Genomic DNA, 7490 nt, shown 5'->3' on the forward strand with positions numbered 1-7490 from the left:
AACTCATCAGCACTGGCCAAATGAAAAAAAAAAAAAAAAAAAAAAAAAAAGAAAGAATTATTGGATTGAGTTTGAGGATGTGTACTTGTTGTAATATGCTAGTTAATGTTGAAGAGTGATTATTTTTAAATGATTTAGTAGACTAATATATAGGAAGGCTGAACAAGAAGAAGATGAAGTTACTTTATTTATCATCTTATTATTTTGGTATGTTAACGGTTTAATGTCAATGGTGTTAAAGGTTAATCTTTATTTGATTATTTTAGTCCCAAGGTGTCAAAGCCAATTTGATTAAATTCAAGGAATCTAGTTACTTTTGAATTGAGTTTTCACTTTAAAAATTAGTGACAGCTATTCATCAGTGTTTAAAAAGCGGGGGCGTAAGGCGATGCTATGTATGCCTCAGCGAGGAGTAAGTCCTACGGCGGGGCGTAAGGCGATGTGTTTTACATATGCCTCAGCGAGGAGTAAGCCCCGAGGCACGGGGCGTAAGCCCCATGAGTATTTAATTTTTAGTATTTCATAAAATAATATAATTAAAATTAATATTTTTAAATAGGTAACATTGCATAAAAATTTGAAGAAAACTATATAGAAGTGAAAAATCTATATATAATATAAAGCTAGGCATAGATAAAGTGATGTGACACCTCTCTATGGCCTACAATACCATTTATCTTTTTTCTCCTTTTTTGTGAAATTTTTCTCATTTTAAAATTAATGTGTTCTATATTAAAAAGTAAAAAAATAACTCTCTTAACAATATTAAAATCTGTCTTCAAAAGGCCAGAGAATTCTTTTAAATAAACCAGAGTGGTTATATAATTTTGAAAGGACACCTCCTTTCATAAAAGACACCTTCTCAAGTAAAATCCTTTTGTAAATAAATATTCATATTTAAATAAAATCCCAACTGAGAGTGCCTAAAGACTAGGTTTCCGATTGCTTAATTCCATAACATATTATAGCTGCCATTGGTTTTGTTATGCGTTGCTGGCAAACCCAACTCTTTCCATTTATATTATTTTCTGCTATTCCTAGCCTACTTGTAAAAAGTCAACTTCTCCTCTTCTATCTTTTCTTCAATTTGCACAAAATTAACTTCACTTTTCATATTAGATTCCAATAATACCTCTTGTTGAACTCTTGGATTATAATAAAATCTCTGCTAGCACAACTCCTAGCAGATCATATATAAAAAAAAAAAAAAAAAAAAACGATTCCAATATTACCCAATTCTATATAAAATAAAAAACTTGAATTAGTTGGGCATATTCAATATCAAAATACAACCAAAAAGCATTACATAATGTAATAAAGTAATATCGAAACTTATATAAATATGACCTACATTAGTAATCGATAGACTTTCTTCTCAGTTATGAGTGTCTAAAACTTTGGATCTTAGCTAAACTTCCTCAAGCCCCGATTCTTCCGAGGTCTGCTGCTCATATGTGCCAATTCATGTATATTAGAATGTACGGGATGAATTATGTGAGTCGTCTTCTGAAATAATGTTGAGTACTAAATTAAATATTGTCAGTTAAAACAACTGACTTGAAGCCAAAATCATTAATTACGAGTGTGTATTTTCACTATTGAGTGTATTCAAACAGTAAAAAAACATTTGTGTCATTTCATACACGCCAAACGGTTACAAATTTTCCTGCTAGATCCCAAAGTAACAGGCAACAAACCTTAATTTATTTTTTTGTTATACACATTCCAGATTATTGGCATCACAAGAAAGTCAATGGACCACAATCAACAATACATTATGAACAATCAAAACAAACAAGGAGACTTCAATAATGCAAAACCACAACATGGTATTCAACTATTGCATTCTGTGCGGTGATATTGACCCAAAGAGGTTTCGCGGTGGCGATGCCTCGTGCTAGTCGGAAAACACCCGAACCACCAACAATCGGCATTTCTCGATACTCGTGAAATATCTGGTTGTGCCCAAGGATGCTAAGTGTGCTACCATTGTACTTACCCTTGGTGAAGACAAGATTGAGAGTCATAAGAAATTCTACATCTTTAAATGAGGCCGAGCCATAGATCCCTTGGGCTCGGCCTATTATTTCTGAGTTGGGCTCGGGCTTAACCGTTAACGGATTGTCCATCATCCTCAGTACTCCAAACAATGTTGGTGATTGAGATGTAATATTGGCTTAGGCTATTTGGATTACTGATGGGTTCTTTCCAGTCACAGTATCATGAAAGTAGAAGTGAAGTTTGGTCATTTTCTCTTTTGCGTGGGGAAGCTTCTTGAACCATTTTTCCACTCCTTTTGGACTTTGATAAAGCCCATGAGTTGAAGGCAAAATTGTTATTGCCAAAAATAAGAAAGCCTTCAACAAAAGTTTCTGCATTTTCTTCTTTCTTATTTCTTGTCACTTTTGTATTCAAATGAACTATAGCTTGCTTCAAATATATAGCATGGAAACATACAAATGTTAGGGTAGTCTTGAGAAAATTTGAGAGACGAAGGAAAAGATTAAAAGGACTTTTCTAATTAAATGATATTTAATATTTGTGGTTCATGCGCTAAATAACTATTTGAAATCTATAATATTCTATGAATATTATAGTGCTTTTAGTAGGTTACATACAGGGGCGGACCCACATGTAGTATGCCGAGTGCTCGAGCACCCATTAACCCAAATGGAAACTCTGTATACATATATAGAAAATATGGGAAAATGGTTATAAAGCATTGCGTTAGCACCCACTAACCAAATAGTGAGGTAGGTGCTTTGGTTTTGAGGCTGAATCTTCAGCGCCCAAGCCTTTTGGGGAGGGCTGCTGCACTTCTTCTTTTCCTATTTTATTGAAAAAGCTTTTTTACCTTCACTCTTCTTTTATGGAGTATACTTTTTGCTTACCTTTTCTTTATTGTTTTTTATACTTTCCAATATTTCATTTCACTAAAATTACTTTATACTTCCAGTAACCCTTATTGGCTTCTCTTTCTTGATCGTAAGAAAGAACCTGGAAAGAAAAAAAAAAACGAAAAAGGACGACGCTACACAACAATTAACAGGTTTTATTGTCCTCCCCGAAAATCTCAAAATGAAAATACAAGAAACAAGGTAATGAGATTTAGCATTTTGATTAAAGCTAGAGAATTTGGGTATAAATATAACACGCAATAGATTAGGATTTTGGGTTTTTGCAATTCTTATTGTTGGCATGGGTTAATGGGTTTCCACAATGCCTATTGCTTATGCTTTATAAAACAAATTCATTGAATTATTTTTGTTATTTCTTTGTTTAGTTTGTTACGAAGAACCTAAGGTACTCGCAACTATTAGCCATGATGCTATCATTCATCGTTTTCAACATATAAAAACTCGGCGAGAATAATTGTGACTTGTGATTAGAAGGTATTTGTTTTTTTTGTTTTCTTGGTAATCATGATATTATTAGTGTTCATTTGTGATTAGAAGTATTTTCCCAGTAATGATAATATTAATCATAGTTTTTTCATTAATTTCTTTTCATTGTCGCGTTCGAAGAGTTGTGCACTTCGACTATGTGATTGATAGCAACTTTATGTTAAAGAAAATGAGCACCCACGATCTTAGAATCTTGGATCCGCCACTGGTTACATATCCATTGAAATCCTTTATACATTGATATTTGCTCTTGGCACGTTTTAGGATGAAACTCGTGAACATCAAAGACTGCCAAATGAAAAAATGAAAAAAAAAAAAAAAAAAAAAAATAAGAAAAAGAATTATTGGATTGAGTTTGAGGATGTGTACTTGTTGTAATATGCTAGTTAATGTTGAAGAGTGATTATTTTTAAATGATTTAGTAGACTAATATATAGGGATGCTGAACAAGAAGAAGATGAAGTTACTTTATTTATCATCTTATTATTTTGGTATGTTAACGGTTTAATGTCAATGGTGTTAAAGGTTAATCTTTATTTGATGATTTTAGTCCCAAGGTGTCAAAGCCAATTTGATTAAATTCAAGGATTCTAGTTACTTTTGAATAGAGTTTTCACTTTAAAAATTAGTGACAGCTATTCATTAGTGTTTAAAAAGCGGGGGCGTAAGGCGATGCTACATATGCCTCAGCGAGGAGTAAGTCCTACGGCGGGGCGTAAGGCGATGTGTTTTACATATGCCTCAGCGAGGAGTAAGCCCCGAGGCACGGGGCGTAAGCCCCATGGGTATTTAATTTTTAGTATTTCATAAAATAATATAATTAAAATAAATATTTTTAAATAGGTAACACTGCATAAATATTGAAGAAAACTATATATAAGTGAAAAATCTATATATAATATAAAGCTAGGTATATATAAAGTGACACCTCTCTATGGCCTAGAATACCATTTATCTTTTTTCTCCTTTTTTGTGAAATTTTTCTCATTTTAAAATTAATGTGTTCTATATTAAAAAGTAAAAAAATCACTCTCTAAACAACATTAAAATCTGTCTTCAAAAGGCCAGAGAATTCTTTTAAATAAACAAGAGTGGTTATATAATTTTGAAAGGATACCTCCTTTCATAAAAGGCACCTTCTCAAGTATAATCCTTTAGTAAATAAATATTCATATTTCAATAAAATCCCAACAGAGAGTGCCTAAAGACTAGGTTTCCAATTGCTTAATTCCATAACATATTATAGCTGCCATTGGTTTTGTTGTGCGTTGCTGGCAAACCCAACTCTTTCCATTTATATTATTTTCTGCTATTCCTAGCCTGCTTGTAAAAAGTCAACTTCTCCTCTTCTATCTTTTCTTCAATTTGCACAAAATTAACTTCACTTTTCATATTAGATTCCAATAATACCTCTTGTTGAACTCTTGGATTATAATAAAATCTCTGCTAGGACAACTCCTAGCAGATCATATTTTGCCCAAAAAAAAAAAAAAAAGATTCCAATATTACCCAATTCTATATAAAATAAAAAACTTGAATTAGTTGGGCATATTCAATATCAAAATACAACCAAAAAGCATTACATAATGTGAATAAAGTAATATCGAAACTTATATAAATATGACCTACATTAGTAATCGATAGACTTTCTTCTCAGTTATGAGTGTCTAAAACTTTGGATCTTAGCTAAACTTCCTCAAGCCCCGATTCTTCCGAGGTCTGCTGCTCATATGTGCCAATTCATGTATATTAGAATGTAGGGGATGAATTATGTGAGTCGTCTTCTGAAATAATGTTGAGTACTAAATTAAATATTGTCAGTTAAAACAACTGACTTGAAGCCAAAATCATTAATTACGGGTGTGTATTTTCACTATTGAGTGTATTCAAACAGTAAAAAACATTTGTGTCATTTCATACACGCCAAACGGTTACTAATTTTCCTGCTAGATCCCAAAGTAACAGGCAACAAACCTTAATTTATTTTTTTGTTATACACATTCCGTATTATTGGCATCACAAGAAAGTCAATGGACCACAATCAACAATACATTATGAACAATCAAAACAAACAAGGAGACTTCAATAATGCAAAACCACAACATGATATTCAACTATTGCATTACTGCGGTGATATTGACGAACCAAGAGTTTTGTCACACCACTTCCGTTTGGCGTGATGGGCACCGACCCTTATTTGGTAAAACGAACCCGCTGACTCACATAGTTCTTATAATCACACTGCCCTCGATTATGACACAAATACATAATGAAAATTTTGCGGAGAATAGTGTACATTTTTCCTTTCTCGAATCAATGAAAATCTGGAACATATAAAACAATATAGGACTTATAATACAATGCGTAACAAATCGTCGGCTGATATAGCCGCTTACATAACCGACGTCTTATACCCACAACACGTTCGCAAAGTCTCTAACATATACAAACCGTCATAACATAATGCTCGACTCGGTAGCGCTCCCGAGGAACCGGAGCTCGCCGATCCCGCCGGAATGTCTCCTACTAAAGTCTTCGACTCATCTCGGGTGTACTGTGCGGCATGAAACGCGACCCCGAAGAAAGGGGGTCGGTATTTTAATATGTGCGAGTATGTAAGCATGACACGTAGTAGCGGGATCATATCAAGGAGTACAAGAAAATCATAAAACTTGCCTTTGCAAACATGTATTACGCATATCAATGTCATAAAATCATCATATGAACATATAACGTGCCCCGGCCTGCGAGAGGGGACGCGGTGAGTAAAATCATAACACACATATATAAACTGTTCATGTAACGTGCCCCGGCCCTCCAAAACGAGGGACGCGGTAAATCAAAATCATAACATATGCGTGTGCGTAACGTGCCCGCCCTCGAGAGTGAGGGACGCTGTAAAGGGAATCATCATATGCCATCCTCGCCACCTCTCCCATATCATCATATCATATAACATGCCCCGGCCCCGCTAGCAAGGGGGACGCGGTAAATATAACGTGCCCCCGCCCTCGGCGAGGGACGCGGTGAACAATGCAATGAAGAGGTGCTCGAATACATGCCCCGGCCCGGACGCGATGGGGACATATTGAGGCCGGCACGAGCAGAGTAGTGAGAAACTATATGCACATAAAATATTTTCAAAGACTCAATGAAGTAGTCAACATGAATCATCATTTAAAAATCCGGACAATAGTCATATCAAATAGCTTTCGGACGGTACTCGGAAACACATCTTATATCATAAGTATATCAAAGTATAATAGAGGCCATAGTCGTATATCAAATCATTCCGAGTCCGCTTATGTAAACTTAAGTCATTGTACGTTAGAGGATCATTTCAACATCGAGGTAATCCGGTTTTGTTTGCAAAAGTTAGGGACGTTTTTAGACTTAAAATCTTTTAGGAACAAAATCCTTTATTCACTATTTGAAACCCAAACATACATAAGACTTAAGGACTATATGAAGTGTGTCACATTATGAGCAATTAAGGATCATACACATACTCGGAACGTAAGAGCGGAATTACCCCCAAAGCACAAGTCATGTCATACCTTAGTACGTCTAAGACATGCCAAGAGGAAAAAGTAAGCCTTACATACCTCGATCGCTTCCTAAGCTAATCCAACTCAAGCCTCGACTTCTCACAATCTACAATAACATCAGTAGGCATCGAACATTAGCCATAAACATCGAAGAACCCAATTCCAAGCCATTACTTTTTCTCAGAAATTTCGACAAAGACTCCCCCTAAATTGGACATCCCCGAGAATTTAACTCGGCCAAATCATTATCAACAATACCAACAAACATAATATTTCCAGCTCCAAAATATTCCATAGAATAGCCCACACATTATTTTCCAAATTTTCCAACCAACCAATTCGCGATATAACTATTTCATAATTTTTTTATTTATTTCCGTAACGAAGTCGAAATTAATACTAACAACATCAATAGAAACATCCTCCACATTCTACAAGTTGAATACATTCATTTTCATTCAAAATTCTCTTCAAATCTCATTCCATGATTCACAATGCCAACAAATGAATTTATCACACTATTTTCTCCGTTCTAGTT

The 7490-nt window shown here is 34.6% G+C and overlaps 1 pseudogene; it reads right to left on the reverse strand.

Annotated features, from left to right (window-relative positions):
• Positions 1–1581: 1581 nt before the first annotated feature.
• LOC132051095 (dirigent protein 22-like) lies at positions 1582–2495 on the reverse strand (annotated as a pseudogene).
• Between the last annotated feature and the right edge of the window lie 4995 nt (positions 2496–7490).

Source organism: Lycium ferocissimum, chromosome 3 (genome assembly GCF_029784015.1).
Source record: "Lycium ferocissimum isolate CSIRO_LF1 chromosome 3, AGI_CSIRO_Lferr_CH_V1, whole genome shotgun sequence".
Taxonomy (NCBI): Eukaryota; Viridiplantae; Streptophyta; class Magnoliopsida; order Solanales; family Solanaceae; genus Lycium; species Lycium ferocissimum.